Below are 17,300 nucleotides of genomic sequence, written 5' to 3' on the forward strand. Positions count from 1 at the left end.
GTAATTCTCTTTCATTGTGTTGTCTTTACCTGGTTTTGGTATTAGGGTGATGCTGGCTTCATAGAATGAGCTTGGAAGTGTTCCTTCCTCTTGAATTTTTTGTAGTAGTCTGAGGAGGATAGGTTTTAGTTCTTCCTTGAATGTTTGGTAAAACTCCCCTGTGAAGCCATCTGGTCTTGGGCTTTTGTTTGATGGAAGCTTTTTGATGACTGCTTCAATTTCTTCCATAGTTATTGGCCTGTTGAGATTTTTAGATTCTTCCTGATTGAGTTTTGGAATGTTGTATTTTTCTAGGAATTTGTCCATTTCCTCCAGGTTGTCTAGTTTGTTGGAGTAAAGCTGTCCATAGTATTTTTTAAACAATCATTTGTATTTCTGTGGGGTCTGTTGTTATTTCGCCTCTATCGTTTCTGATTTTATTTATTTGGGTCCTCTCTCTCTGCTTCTTGGTGAGTCTGGCTAGAGGTTTATCAATCTTGTTTATCCTTTCAAAGAACCAGCTCTTGGTTTCATTGATTTTCTGTATTGTTTTTTTGGTCTCTATGTCATTTATTTCTGCTCTAATCTTTATTATCTCCTTCCTTCTGCTCACTCTGGGGTTTTCTTGTTGCTCTCTTTCTAATTCTTTGAGTTGTAGAGTTAGATGATTTACTACCATTTTTTCTTGTTTTTTGAGATAGGCCTGTAGAGCTATAAACTTCCCTCTCAGGACTGCTTTCAATGTGTCCCATAGGTTTTGGATTGTTGTGTTTTCATTGTCATTAGTTTCCAGGATGTTTTTAATTTCTTCTTTGATCTCATTGGTAACCCAATCAATATTTAATAGCATGCTATTCAGCTTCCAGGTGTTTGAGTATTTTGGGTTGTTTTTATTGTAGTTTATTTCTAATATTATGCCATCGTGGTCTGCGAAGATGCTTTTTATGATTTCAATATTCTTGAATTTGGGGATACTTTGCTTGTGACCCAATATGTGGTCTATTTTTGAAGATGTCCCATGAGCACCTGAGAAGAACGTATATTCCCTGGCTTTGGGGTGAGTGTTCTGAAGATGTCTATTAAGTCCATATGATCTAGTGAGTCATTTAGGATTGCTGTATCTTTGCTGGTTGTTTGTCTATAGGACTTATCCAGTGCTGTCAATGGTGTATTAAAGTCCCCTACTATGATTGTATTGTTGTCGATCTCTCCTTTGATATCTTCCAGGAGTTTTTTTATGAATTTGGGTGCTCCTACATTGGGTGCATATATGTTTACCAGGGTTATATCTTCTTGTTGTATTGATCCCTTTAGTATTATGAAGTGGCCTTCCTTATCTCTTGTTAAGGCCTTCACTTTGAGGTCTATTTTGTCCGATATAAGTATTGCTACCCCAGCTTTCTTTTCCTTTCCATTTGCCTGAAAGATATTTTTCCATCCTTTCACTTTCAGTCTGTGTGAGTCCCTTCTAATGAGGTGGGTTTCTTGTAGACAGCAGATGTATGGGTCATGTTTTTTTATCCATTCAGCCACTCGATGTCTTTTGGTTGGAGCATTTAGTCCGTTTACGTTTAAAGTTATTATTGAAAGGTACTTGTTTGTAGCCATTTCTTTTTGTGTGTGTGTGTGGCTGTTTTCTTTCTGAGCTTTTTATTTCTTCTTTTTATACCAGTCCCTTTAGCATTCCTTGCATTGCTGGCTTGGTGGTGACAAACTCCCTTAGCCTTTTTTTGTCTGTGAAGCTTCTTATTTCCCCTTCAAGTCTGAATGATAGCCTTGCTGGATAGAGTATTCTTGGATTCAGTCCTTTGCTTTGCATCACTTTGTAAATTTCAGTCCATTCTTTTCTGGCCTGATGTGTTTCTGTTGAGAAATCATTTGACAGTCTAATGGGAGATCCCTTGTATGTAACTTTCCGTCTCTCTCTTGCAGCCTGTAAGATTCTCTCTTTGTCCTGAACATTTGCCATATTGATTATGATGTGTCTTGGTGTGGGTCTTTTCGGGTTCACCTTGTTTGGGACTCTCTGGGCTTGTGTGACTTTTTTCTTCCCCACCTCAGGAAAGTTTTCTTATATTATTTCTTCGAGTAGGTTTTCTAATCCTTGTTCATCCTTCTGTTGTTCTGGTACTCCTATTATTCGTATGTTGTTTCGTTTCATGTTGTCCCAAAGCTCCCTTAGGCTCTCCTCCTGTCTTTTAATTTTTTTCTCCAATTGCAGTACATTTTGGGTGTTAACACAATTCTTTAAAAGTAAATTATACAGGTATTATCCAAACATGTTAGCATTGTTAAAATGGTGCAGAAAAGGCAGAAATTCTTCTATACTACTTTACCACTAATTTCAATAATCCTTAGTGTTTTCTTTTTTAAAAAAAATCCTTATTGTTTAAAGTATCACATATGTCCCCTTTCCCCCTTGTTGAATTCTCCCAGCCCACCCCTGTCCCCACCCCAGGCCTTCAACACCCTATTGTCTATGTCCATGGGTTATGCATATATGCATACAAGTTCTTTGCTTAATCTCTTTTCACCCTCCCCTGCCTTCCCTCTGAGGTTTGACAGTCTGTTCAATGCTTCCATGTCTCTGGATGTATTTTTGTTCATGAGTTTACTTTGTTCATTAGACTCTACATATGAGTGAGATCATGTGATAGTTGTTTTTCTCTGACAGGCTTATTTTGCTTAGCATAATGCTCTCCAGGTCCATCCATGCTGAAGCATCTCTGAAAACCCAGTGGAAGTTGCACATTGTGAGGGAAACTTACATTTATAAGGGAACTCTCATTAATTAGTAAGGGCGTCTCTCTCTATGCACCTGGCAAAGAAGGATCACTGAGTCTGCGAAGAGAGGCTCAGCCAAGAACCTAGAAGGATAGAGGAAAAATTATCCCCTCAACAAACAATGGAATACTATCTAATCTAATAAAAGAGAAACATGCAAATTGACCACACCTCCGCTACTCCCCAAGCCATGCCCACCAGCCAATCAGAGCGACTATATGCAAATTAATCCAACCAAGATGGCGGCTGGCAACCACAGAGCTGGAGCAAGCAGGAGGCTTGGTTGCCCCAATGATGGAGAAAGCCAAGCTTCCTGCCTGCCCTGGCTGGCTGTGGCCTCTGCTCAAGGCAACAAAGTTTCAATTATAAAAGATAAATCCCAGATACTTGCTTCCAGCCAACCTCCACTGGGAGCTTGGGTGGCTGGGGGATGCAGCTAGCCTGCAAACAGCCCTTAGCCCCTCACCCAGGATGGCCACACCCTCATGGGGTGAGGGTCCCCACTGGGGGGCTTGGCCAGCCTGCAAACAGCCATCAGCCCCTCACCCAGGCTGGCCAGGCACCCCAGCGGGGACCCCCACCCTGAAGGGGGTGTGGCCACCCTGAAAACGGCCCTCAGACCCTCACCCAGGCTGGCCAGGCACTCCAGCGGGGATCCCCACCCTGAAGGGGGTGTGGCCAATCTGAAAACAGCCCTCAGCCCCTCACCCAAGCTGGCCAGGCACCCCAGCAATCCCACCCTGATCCAGGACACCCTTCAGGGCAAACCAGCTGGCCCCCACCTGTGCACCAGGTCTCTATCCTATATAGTAAAAGGGTAATATGCAAATTGACCCTAACAGCAGAACGACTGGGAATGACTGATCACTATGACAAACACTGACCACCAGGGGGCAGACGCTTAATGCAGGAGCTGCCCCCTGGTGGTCAGTGTGTTCCCACAGGGGTAGCTCTGCTCAGCCACAAGCCAGGCTGATGGCTACCAGTATAGCAGTGGTGGTAGGAGCCTCTCCCGCCTCCTCAGCAGTGTTAAGGATGTCCGACTGCAGCTTAGGCCTACTCCCTATTGTCAAGTAGACATCCCCTGAGGGCTCCCGGGCTGCCATAGGGATGTCTGACTGCCAGCTTAGGTCCAATCCCCCGGGGAGCAGGCCTAAGCCAGCAGGTGGTCATCCGCTGAGAGGTCCCAAACTGCGAGAGGGCACAGGCTGGGCTAAGAGACCCCCTCAAGTGCAAAAATTTTTGTGCACTGGGCCTCTAGTTCATTAATAAAAGGAATAAACTATCAACCCACTGAAGGACATGAATGAATCTTGCATGTATGTTGGTTGTTAGTGGAAGAGTCTAGTCTAGTCTGAGCACTCACCATGCCATTCACTGGGGATATGGAGACAGAAAAGATCCCTCTGAGCTCAGTGTCTGGGACTGCAGTGGGACCACGGACCCCAGACCCACCCTGAGCATGGACTCAGTCCTCCAACCACACCTAGAGCCAGCCCATCAAAACTGGAGTCCTTAACCATGAAGTTACTCTTCCATAAGCACAGGCCAGGGGGTATCCCTGCCTCCCACTGCAGCCCCAAAGTGCCCCAAACCCCACATTTTTTGGTGGAGCAGTTGTCACTCTGAATGGGCAAACAGTTGCATACCGGGCCAGAGGGGATGAGCAGTGGTGGAAATGACAAGAAGGTGACTAGGAGGCATCCCCAAGCCCACAGACCTTCTGTTTGGACCCCATGACCCCAGGGCTGTTGAGCAAGGATGGGCTGAGAGACTGTCTTTGCCTCGCTGTTTATCTTTCCCTTTTCAGAAGTGGCTTAGAGTTTTGGGGGAAAATGCTAATTTTATAAGATTGTTTTTGTCAAGTGGTTTCCTGCCCTCTGGTCCTGAAATAGGAGGCTTAAAGCTACCATGGATGAGCCCAGAGTGTGGCGAAGTCACCTCCCTGCCCTTTACCTCCCTGGGCTAATGCCCCCTCGCTCACCTAGTATTTGTATTTCTAGACATTCATTTGTGGAAGGAGGAGGTGGGGTAGGGGGATCCCGGAGTGTGTGTGTGGGAGGTGTCATTTCAGCACCATGGACATCCTCTTGAATCAGGGCCACACACCAAGGTTGCTCTGCTCTGCACCCTGACCCCTTTAGAAATCACATGGTTCAGATGTTAATTTCAGTCCAGCTTCCATGTCATCAGCTCGGCTGGCTGTGCTGAGGGGATGTACAATGCCCTGGATGGGGGGCCACCCTGGGAGGAGGAGACCTGCCAGGAGGGGAGTTTACAGGAGGGCCTTGGCTGCAAGCAGAGTCCCTGGGCTTCGAGTTGCTGCTCCAGAAGTCATGCTCATTTTCTGCAAAGCTTATGGGTAGGAGCAGCCTTCTTTCTTAACTCAGATTTTCAAAAATGTCTAATTTTATTTGACGTCAACTAATGTCATATGATAGGGCCTAATTTGATTGTATTAAAACTCTGATGAGTCTGAATTAGCAAAAGTCAAGCTCCATTTTCAAAATGTACACATGTTGCCCGTGAGGAGACACCATGAGTTCAGACAGACCTGCACTGGGAGGCCTTGCCTCCGGTGTCATCACCTTGCAAAGGGTGCAGGCTGATGTGCAGTATGCAGGGACTTCTTTTTTTTGTTTGTTTTGTTAATCCTCACCCGAGGATATTTTTTCCCCCATTGATTTATTTTTATACTTGAAATATGTATATATATTATCACATTGCTTGGTTTTTTCTTTTAAACAATCAACTTAATATAGTATATTATTTTGATAGATCTCCTAATATAAAAGCATCCCCAAAGTACTAGATTAAATTTTACTTGTCATGAGATAGTATCCTTTATTATACTCTGGATTCAATTTTTTTTCTTTAAATACATTTCACTGATCCTTCACAGAGAAGAAGGGAGAGGGATAGAGAGCCAGAAACATCGATGAGAGAGATCGATCAGCTGCCTCCTGCACGCCCCCCAGTGGGGACGTGCCCGCAACCAAGGCACATGCCCCTGACCGGAACCGAACCCAGGACCCCTGAGTCCACAGGCTGACGCTCTATCCACCGAGACAAACCGGTTCGGCATGGATTCAATTTTTGACATTTTATTTAGAATTTTAAAAATCTATATTTTTAAGAAATGTCGGAGATTTTGCTGCCCATAGTTTCTTCTAGGATTTTTATGGTTTCATGACTTACATTTAAGGTTTTTATCCATTTTGAGTTTATTCTTGTGTATGGTGTAAGTTGGTGGTCTAGTTTCACTTTTTTTTTTGCAGGTATCTGTCCAATTTTCCCAACACCATTTATTGAAGAGACTCACTTGACTCCATTGTATGCTCTTGCCTCCTTTGTCAAATATTAATTGAGTGTAATGGCTTGGGTCGATTTCTGGGTTCTCTGTTCTGTTCAACTGATCTATATACCTGTTCTTGTACCATTATCAGGCTGTTTTGATTATGATAGCTTTGTAGTACTGTATAACTTGAAATCTGGTATTGTTGATTTCTCCAACTTTGTTCTTTCTCAAGGTTGCTGCAGCTATTCAGGGTCTTTTTTAGTTCCATATAAATTTTTGGAGTATTTGTTCTAGATCTGTGGATTATGCTGTTGGTATTTTAATAGGGATTGCATTGAATCTGTAGATTACTTTGGATAGTATGGACATTTTAATGATGTTGATTCTACCAATCCATGAACACGGTATATTCTTCCACTTGTTTATATCTTCTCCTATCTCTTTTTTAAACTTCCCGTAGTTTTCTGAGTTCAGGTCTTTTGCCTCCTGGGTTAAGTTTATTTCTATGTACCTTAATTTTTTTGGTTGAAATGGTAAATGGGATTGTTAGTTTAGTTTCTCTTTCTGATAATTCATTATTGGTGTATAACAAAGCCATCAATTTTTGGCTGTTGATTTGGTATCCTGCTACATTGCCAAATTCATTTATTATATCTAGTAGTTCTTTTGGTGGAGTCTTTAAGTTTTCTATGTACAATATCATATGATCCGTGAATAATGAGAGTTTTACTTCTTCCTTTCCAATTTGGATGCCTTTTATTTTTTCTTGTCTGATGCTGTGGCTAGGACTTCCAGTACTATGTTGAATAAGAGTGGCGAAAGCAGACATCCCTGTCTTGTTCCTGTTCTCAGGGGAAATGGTTTTGGTTTTGCCCATTGAGTATGATGTTGGCTGTAGGTTTGTCATATATAGCCTTTATCATGTTGAGATATGCTCCTTCTATTCCTACTTTGCAGAGAGTTTTTACAAAAAATGGGATTTTGTCAAATGCTTTTTCTGCATCTGTTGATATGATCATGTGATTTTTGTCTTTCAATTTGTTTATGTAATATATCATGTTTATTGATTTGCAAATATTGTACGAGCTTTGCATCCCTGGAATAAATCCCACTTGGTCATGGTGTGTGATCTTTTTAATATATTGCTGAATCTGATTTGCTAGTTTTTGTTGAGGATATTGGCTTGTAATTCTCTTTCTTTGTGGTGTCTTTATCTGGTTTTGGAATTAGGATAATGCTGGCCTCATAAAAAGAGCTTGGAAGTGTTCCTTCCTCTTGGACTTTTGGGAATAGTTTGAGGAGTATAGGTGTTAGTTTTCCTTTGAATGTTTGATAAAATTCCCTTGTGAAGCCATTCCGACCCGAACTTTTGGTTCCTTGGAGTTTTTTATTTTTTGATGACTGCTTCTATTTCATCAGTTGTTATTGGCCTATTCAGGTTTTCTGATGCTCCCTGATTCAGTTTTGGGAGATTTTATTTTTCTAGGAATTTGTCCATGTCATCCACTTTGGCCAGCTTGTTGGCATATAGTGGTTCATAGTATTTTCTTACAACCCTTTGTATTTCTGTGGTGTCAGTGGTTACTTCTCTGCTTTTGTTTCTGATTTTATTTATTTGGGTCCTCTCTCTTTGTTTCTTGATGAGTCTGGCTAATGGTTCATCAAATTTGTTTAAACTTTCAAAGAACCAGCTCTTGGTTTCATTGATTTTTTTGTATTGCTTTTTTAGTCTCTCTGTCATTTATTTCTGCTCTAATCTTTATTATTTCCTTCCTTCTACTTCCTCTAGGCTTTTCTTATTGCTCTCTTTCTAATTTTTTAAGTTGTAGGTTTAAATAGTTTATTATTAATTTTTCTTGTTTTTTGAGGTGGGCCTATAATGCTATGAAGTTCCCTCTCAGGACTGTTTTTGCTGTGTCCCAGAGATTTTGGATTTTTGTGTGTTCATTTTAATTTGTTTTCATGAAGTTTTTGAATTCTTTCTTGATGTTGTTGGTAACCTATTCATTGTTTACTAACATGCTATTTAGCCTCCATGTGTTTGAATATTTTTACTTTAGTTGATTTCTAATTTAATTCCACTGTGATTTGAAAAGATGCTTGAAATGATTTCAATCTTCTTGAACTTGTAGAGACTTGTTTTGTGTCCTAACATGTGGTCTATTTTTGTGAATGACCCATGTGCACTTGAGAAGAATGTATATTCTGCTGTGTTGGGGTGAAATGTTCTATAAATGTCTATTAAATCGATCTGATCCAGTGTGTCCTTTAGAGTCACTGTTTCCTTGTTAAGTTTTTGTCTGGAAGATCTATCCAGTGAAGTCACTGGAGTGTTTAAGTCCTCTACTATGACTATATTGTTGTCAATCTGTCCCTTAAAGTCCTCTGGAAGATTTTTTATATATTTATGTGCCCCTATGTTGGATGCATATATGTTTTCCAGGGTTATATCCTCTTGTTGGATTGATCCTGTTAGTATTATGTAGTGACCTTTGTTGTCTCTTGTGATGGCCTTCATTTTGAAGTTTATCTTGTTGGATATAAGTATTGCTACTCCAGCTTTTTTTTTTTCTTTTCCATTTGCATGGAAACACTTTTTCCATCCCTTCACTCTCATCTTGTGTGTCTTTTGTTCTGAGGTGGGTCTCTTGCAGACAGCATATAGTTGGGTCATGTTGTCCTATCTATTCTGCTAACTTATGCCTTTTGATGGGAACATTTAGTCCATTTACATTTAAGGTTTTTATTAATAGGTACTTATTCACTGCCATTTTAATTTGGTATGCTTAGGTTTCTCTCTCTAGTTCTTCTTCTCATTATAGCAGTCTCTTTAGCATTTCTTGTAATGCTGGCTTGGTGATGATGTACTGCTTTCGCCCTCTCCCCCCGCCCCCCCTTTTTTTTGGGTCTGGGAACCTCTTTATTTGACCGTCCATTTTGAATGATAGCCTTGCTGGATATAGTAATCTTGGTTTCAGATCCTTGATTTCCATTACCTTGAGTACTTCATGCCATTCCCTTCTGGCCTGTAGAGTTTCTGATGAGAAATCAGGTGTCAGCCTTATGGGAGCTTCTTTGTAGGTAACAGTTTGCTTTTCTCTTGCTCCTTTAAGATTCCCTCTTTGTCTTTAGTTTTTGCCATTTTAATTATGATGTGTTTGGGCATGGGCCTATTTGGGTTCTCCTTGCTTGGGGTTCTCTGTGCCTCCTGAACTTGTGTGACTTTTTCCTTTGCCAGGTTAGGGAAGTTTTCTACCATTATTTCTTCAACTACTGTTCTCTCTGCCTTTCTCCCTTTCTGCCTCTTCTGGCATACCTGCTATTTGAATATTGTTACATTTCACATTGTCCTGCAGCTCCCTTAAGCTGTCGTCCTGATTTTTAATAGTCTTTTCTTTTTGGTTCTCTGATTGAGTGATTTTTTTCAACCCTGTCTTCTAATTCACTGATTCGATCCTCAGCTTTCCCTTATCTGCTGTGTATTCCTTCCAACGTGTACTTTATTTGTGCTAAGTCATTCTCTATTTCTTTTTTCATGGTTACTATATCTTTTCTCATAATGTTGAGCATCTTTACCATCATTACTCTGAACTCTATATCAAATACATTTCTTATCTCCATTTCCTTTATCTCTTCTTCAGGAGAATTCTCTTGTTCTTTCACTTGGGTGTTGTTTCTTTGTCTCTTCATTTTGGCTACCTATTTGGGTTTGTGACTCTCTATGGGTAGATCTGCTACCTCTCAATCTCCAGTGCAGGACAGTGTCAAATGCTGTTTCTGACTAATTAGATCAGGCAAAGACTAAAAGCCTCCAGAGACTGCCTCTGTCTACAGACTGATAGGATTCTGTGTTGAATTACCCTCAAGCAAATATCCACAGGTGTGGCAAGAGTTTTTTTTTTCAACAGGGGAGGGCAATTGCTTCTGTCTGGAGGCTAATTATTATTCTTAGTCTCTTAATGGGTCTGAGAAATTCTGCACAGTGGGGCAAGGTGTTTTCCAATGGGTTATGTCAACAGTCTCCCCCTCTACCCCCCAGGCAAAGCCACCTGGATAGAAAATGTCTGTGTGAAAAAGATGACCTCCACCGTGTGAGGGAATGATTCAGCACAGGAAACTGGGGTGTCTTCCTTCTGAGCTCTGACCCCAGAGCCCCCAATACTGGCTTCTGCTCACACAGCTCCAGTCCACTCTGCCTTCCCTCTGCCGAAGCACAAGGTGAGTGGCTCCACAGGGAATTTTGTGCATTGGCCATTTAAGAGGGTGCCTGAATTTCCAGCTGTCTCTCTGGAAGACAGCAACCCCATTGCTTTTCACAGCCAGATGTTATGTGGGTACCCTTCTCAGTTCTGATGCTCTCTGTTGGGTGCCCAGCCTGGGGATTAGACCTCAGAGTTCTCAGTGGCAACCCCCCACAGCTGAAATATTTCTCCATAACTTCAGTTTCTGTCTGTGGGAGCCTGGCCAGCCCATCTGTGTGCCTCTGCCCCCCTACCAGACTCTGTGCGGTCTCCACTTTCAGTCCTTGGTTATCAGGGTTCTCTCCAGTGAGTCATCAGTTGATTATTCATGAAGTTTTTCAGTAGTTTATTTGTAATTCCAGTTTGGTCCTGGGAGTGTGCCTGTGCAGCATCCACTTACTCCATCGCCATTTTTAATCTCTAGAATTTCATTCATTTTTAAGGCTGAATAATATTATGTTGAAAGTATATACCACATTTTGTTCCTCCAGTCATCTGTTGGTGGACATTGGGTTTATTTGTACCTTCTGGCTATTGTGACAAGTGCTAATGAACACTGGTGTATGAGCTGCTGTTCAAGCCCCTGCTTTAATTTCTTTTGGGGGTGTACTTAGAATCGGGATTGCTGCATCATATGGTGATTCTATGTGTACATTTTTGAGAAACTGCCAAATTGTTTTCTGCAACAGCTGCACCATTTTACATTCCCACTGACAATATACAGGGTTTCTATTTCTCCACATCCTCACCAACATTTGTGATTATATGGGAGGTCATACAAACATTTTTGGGAAACTTTCTCAGGCAGCCACCTTTGGAAAGAAAGATGGCAGCAAAATTGGGGTATTCTTTGACAATAAGATGACTCATTCCTGATAGAATCTGTTTTCATGGTTACTTTCCAAAAATCTTCAAACCTCCCCAAACTCCTGGACAAACAGTTTCTTCTACCTGGATCCTTGTCCACTGTGGCCTGGAAAATCCCTTCAAATGCCAGCTCAGCTTCTCCTCAGAGAAGTCTTCTCTAGCTTGTCCAGGTCAAGGTGCCACCTTTCCCTTGGTACCAGGCTGACCTTTTCCCACATGACAGGGCAGTGACTGAATGCATCTGTTTTTTCCATATTAGGAGCTCCCCGATGACCATGCTGGAGAGAGATCTTCTCAATGTCCTCATGGCACAAGATAGGTCATGGAACATTATAAGTCCTCAGTAAATCTTTGTCCTCTGAGGGAACAATGGTCTTGATAGTCAGTGTAGGCCCAGGGCGAGCACTGCAATGGGGTTCTCCAATATCTGCTCATGTGCACAGTGCCACATAGTGGGTGCTGTGGCTGCAAGTTCTGTCACCAGCAAATGATGTCACTGAGAGTGGAACTCAGCTAGGGTTATGTGTCCCAAGAGTGGGAGGTTTTTATAACCATCCTCACTCTGCTACTGGGTTTCTCTTTGTGAAGAGTCAGTGGACAGGTTGAGATGGAAAGAGTGATGACTCGCAGGTGCAAGAGCTGAGTTCACCCTTAGGAAGAAGTTCCTAGAGTTGAGGTGGTGGAGGGCGGGGGGGGGGGGGGGCGGGCGAGGGGGGGGCGGAGAGGCTATGGAGGACCAAGCTCTGGAATGTCCTGTGGAGGCAATCCTTGCCAGTGTGGCAATGCCAACAGGATGGGGTTCATTCATCATCATCATCATCATCATCATCATCATCGTTGTCATCGTCATCGTCATTATCATTGTTGTTATCATCATTACTACTGTTTCTACCACCACAATGGCTCTGGTGGCTGAGCATTCGGCTACTAAGACAGGTATTACTGTCTTCACAGAAGTTGATTGCTGAAGAGTGACTTGGTGGGGCCAAGACACCAGCCAAAGTCAATCTGACTCTGAATCTCTGTCCACTACCTCATAACCAGCAGCTCCATCCTGCCCGCTGTGGATGGCAATCCTGTGCCCCACAATACTCAGGGCTCCGATGACTATGCCCTGGGTGAAGAAAACCACTGACTGGGACAAAGGTTCAGCCCATGACCCAAAGCAGGGTCCAGTCCTCCCAGCTGGGGCCGAGACCATGCTCTTGGCCTTGCTGATCAGCAGTCATGATGCAGGAGGCTGGAGAAAAGGGCAGCAGCCCCAGGTTCCTGGGGTATAGGCTGCTGTGGGGAATGAGCTCTCCCCACTGTCCCCTCAGAGGCCAACAAAGCTCAGCTCACCCAGTAGGCCATTGGCCAGAAAGAAACAGAAGCTGTGCATCTCAATTGCAGTCTGTTCCAAGGCCAGCCTGTGCATGAAGCCAGTGTATGGAGCTGGTGCCTGTGGGGCAGACAGAAAGAGGCAAGCGAGAGAGGCCTCTGCTCACCTCTGAGATGCTGGCCACTGGCCACAGGATACCGGAATGGCTGGTAGGTCTGATCTCACTCCAGCTTTGCTGAACACAAACGTGGAATCAGTTTAAGTACATGAGCCACTTGATGATGGAAATAGGTCTGAGAAACGCATCTGCAGGTGATTTCGTCATGTAAACATCATAGACTGCACTTAGAAACCTGGATGGTTTAATCTACCGCACACCTAGGCTGTATGGTATTGTTATGTGACGCACAGCTGTGTGTTAAAGAAAGGAAATGTCAATCCAAAGTGGAGTCCCCCCAGGACAGCAAATCAAGACTTAATTGCAGTTTCAGCTCCTCCCCCAAATGACCTCAAACCAATCAGTCTGGATTTCCTGATTAACATTTGTGAGATAAACTGCCTAAGACCTCTGCCCACCTTCCCCCAAGATAGGTGCCCTGGTCTGAAACCATCCTTTCTTTTCTTGGCAATAACTTTCCCGTCCTGCCCTGTTTCTGCCCATAAAAACTTCCATTTTGCACAACCTACTTGCTACAATGGATGCAGCCCAATTCGTAAACTGTTTAATAAAGCCAGTTCGGTCTTTAAATTTATTCAGTTCAAGTTTTTTTTTTTTTTTTTTTTTTTACAAATATATATATTTTTTATTGCTTAAAGTATTACAAAGGGTATTACATATGTGTCCATTTTATCCCCCCCGCCCTAGACAGTCCCCTAGCCTCCCCTATTCCCCAGTGTCTTATGTCCATTGGTTATGCTTATATGCATGCATACAAGTCCTTTAGTTGATCTCTTACCCCCCTACCTCCTGCCCCCCAACCCTCCCCGGCCTTCCCGCTGTAGTTTGACAATCTGTTTGAGGCAGCTCTGCCTCTGTATCTATTATTGTTCAAAAGTTTATAATGGTCTCTATTGTCCATGAATGAGTGAGATCATGTGGTATTTTTCCTTTATTGACTGGCTTATTTCACTTAGCATAATGCTCTCCAGTTCCATCCATGACGTTGCAAATGGTAAGAGTTCCTTCCTTTTTAGAGCAGCATAGTATTCCATCGTGTAGATGTACCACAGTTTTCTAATCCATTCATCTACTGATGGGCACTTAGGCTGTTTCCAGATCTTAGCTATGGTGAATTGTGCTGCTATGAACATAGGGGTGCATATATCCTTTCTGATTGGTGTTTCTGGTTTCTTGGGATATATTCCTAGAAGTGGGATCACAGGGTCAAATGGGAGTTCCATTTTCAGTTTTTTAAGGAAACTCCATACTGTCTTCCATAGTGGCTGCACCAGTCTGCATTCCCACCAGCAGTGCACAAGTGTTCCTTTTTCTCCACATCCTCTCCAGCACTTGTCGTTAGTTGATTTGTTGATGATAGCCAGTCTGACAGGTGTGAGATGGTACCTCATTGCTGTTTTGATTTGCATCTCTCGGATGATTAGTGACTTTGAGCATGTTTTCATATGTCTCTTGGCTTTCTGAATGTCCTCTTTTGAAAGGTGTCTATTTAGGTCCTTTGCCCATTTTTTGATTGGATTGTTTATCTTCCTTTTGTTAAGTTGTATGAGTTCCCTATAAATTTTGGAGATTAGGCCCTTATCAGATATGTCATTGGCAAATATGTTTTCCCACACAGTGGGTTTTCTCGTTGTTTTGTTGATGGTTTCTTTTGCTGTGCAGAAGCTTTTTATTTTGATGTAGTCCCATTTGTTCATTTTTTCTTTGGTTTCAAGTGCCCTAGGAGCTGTATCAGTGAAGAAATTGCTTCGGCATATGTCTGAGATTTTGTTGCCTTTGGATTCTTCTAGAATTTTTATGGTTTCCTGTCGTACATTTAAGTCCTTTATCCATTTTGAGTTTATTTTTGTGTATGGTGTAAGTTGGTGGTCTAGTTTCATTTTCTTGCATATGTCTGTCCAGTTTTCCCAGCACCATTTATTGAAGAGACTATCTTGGCTCCATTGTATGTTCTTGCCTCCTTTGTCAAATATTAATTGAGCATATTGGTTCGGGCCGATTTCTGGGCTCTCTATTCTATTCCATTGATCTATATGCCTATTCTTGTGCCAGTACAGGCAGTTTTGAGAACAGTGGCTTTGTAATACAACTTGATATCTGGTATTGAGATCCCACCTACTTTGTTCTTTTTCAGGATTGCTGCAGCTATTCGGGGTCTTTTTTTATTCCAGATGAATTTTTGGAGAGTTCGTTCTAGATCTCTGAAGTATGCCGTTGGTATTTTAATGGGAAGTGCGTTGAATTTATAGATTGCTTTGGGTAGTATGGACATTTTAATGATGTTGATTCTACCAATCCATGAACACGGTATGTTCTTCCATCTGTTTATGTCTTCCTCTATATCTTTTTTCAACATCCTGTAGTTTTCTGAGTAGAGGTCTTTTACCTCTTTAGTTAAGTTTATTCCTAGGTAGCTTAATTTTTTTGGTGCAATGGTAAACGGGATTGTTTTTATAATCTCTCTTTCTGAAAGTTCACTATTGGTGTATAGAAATGCCTCAGATTTCTTGGGGTTAATTTTGTATCCTGCTACATTGCCAAATTCATGTATTAAGTCTAGTAGCTTTTTGATGGAATCTCTAGGGTTTTGTATATATAATATCATGTCATCTGCAAATAAGGACAGTTTTACTTCCTCTTTTCCAATTTGGATGCCTTTTATTTCTTCTTCTTGCCGAATTGCAATGGCTAACACTTCCAGTACTATGTTGAACAGGAGTGGTGAGAGGGGGCATCCCTGTCTTGTTCCTGTTCTTAGGGGAAATGGTGTTAGTTTTTGTCCGTTGAGTATGATGTTGGCTGTGGGCCTGTCATATATGGCTTTTATTATGTTGAGGTATGATCCTTCTACTCCCACCTTGCTGAGAGTTTTTATCAAAAATGGGTGTTGAATTTTGTCAAATGCTTTTTCTGCATCAATTGATATGACCATGTGGTTTTTTTCTTTCAATTTGTTTATGTGATGTATCACGTTTATTGATTTGCGGATATTGTACCATCCTTGCATCCCTGGGATAAATCCTACTTGGTCATGGTGTATGATCTTTCTGATGTACTGCTGGATCCGATTTGCTAAGATTTTGTTGAGGATTTTGGCATCTATGTTCATGAGGGATATTGGCCTGTAATTCTCTTTCATTGTGTTGTCTTTACCTGGTTTTGGTATTAGGGTGATGCTGGCTTCATAGAATGAGCTTGGAAGTGTTCCTTCCTCTTGAATTTTTTGTAGTAGTCTGAGGAGGATAGGTTTTAGTTCTTCCTTGAATGTTTGGTAAAACTCCTCTGTGAAGCCGTCTGGTCCTGGGCTTTTGTTTGATGGAAGCTTTTTTATGACTGCTTCAATTTCTTCCATAGTTATTGGCCTGTTGAGATTTTTAGATTCTTCCTGATTGAGTTTTGGAATGTTGTATTTTTCTAGGAATTTGTCCATTTCCTCCAGGTTGTCTAGTCTGTTGGAGTAGAGCTGTCCATAGTATTTTTTAAACAATCATTTGTATTTCTGTGGGGTCTGTTGTTATTTCGCCTCTATCGTTTCTGATTTTATTTATTTGGGTCCTCTCTCTCTGCTTCTTGGTGAGTCTGGCTAGAGGTTTATCAATCTTGTTTATCCTTTCAAAGAACCAGCTCTTGGTTTCATTGATTTTCTGTATTGTTTTTTTGGTCTCTATGTCATTTATTTCTGCTCTAATCTTTATTATCTCCTTCCTTCTGCTCACTCTGGGGTTTTCTTGTTGCTCTCTTTCTAATTCTTTGAGTTGTAGAGTTAGATGATTTACTACCATTTTTTCTTGTTTTTTGAGATAGGCCTGTAGAGCTATAAACTTCCCTCTCAGGACTGCTTTCATTGTGTCCCATAGGTTTTGGATTGTTGTGTTTTCATTGTCATTAGTTTCCAGGATGTTTTTAATTTCTTCTTTGATCTCATTGGTAACCCAATCAATATTTAATAACATGCTATTCAGCTTCCAGGTGTTTGAGTATTTTGGGTTGTTTTTATTGTAGTTTATTTCTAGTATTATGCCATCGTGGTCTGCGAAGATGCTTTTTATGATTTCAATCTTCTTGAATTTGGGGATACTTTGCTTGTGACCCAATATGTGGTCTATTTTTGAAGATGTCCCATGAGCACCTGAGAAGAACGTATATTCCCTGGCTTTGGGGTGAAGTGTTCTGAAGATGTCTATTAAGTCCATCTGATCTAGTGAGTCATTTAGGATTGCTGTATCTTTGCTGGTTGTTTGTCTATAGGACTTATCCAGTGCTGTCAATGGTGTATTAAAGTCCCCTACTATGATTGTATTGTTGTCGATCTCTCCTTTGATATCTTCCAGGAGTTTTTTTATGAATTTGGGTGCTCCTACATTGGGTGCATATATGTTTACCAGGGTTATATCTTCTTGTTGTATTGATCCCTTTAGTATTATGAAGTGGCCTTCCTTATCTCTTGTTAAGGCCTTCACTTTGAGGTCTATTTTGTCCGATATAAGTATTGCTACCCCAGCTTTCTTTTCCTTTCCATTTGCCTGAAAGATATTTTTCCATCCTTTCACTTTCAGTCTGTGTGAGTCCCTTCTAATGAGGTGGGTTTCTTGTAGACAGCAGATGTATGGGTCATGTTTTTTTATCCATTCA

This window comes from Myotis daubentonii, chromosome 7 (assembly GCF_963259705.1).
Source record: "Myotis daubentonii chromosome 7, mMyoDau2.1, whole genome shotgun sequence".
Classification (NCBI taxonomy): Eukaryota; Metazoa; Chordata; class Mammalia; order Chiroptera; family Vespertilionidae; genus Myotis; species Myotis daubentonii.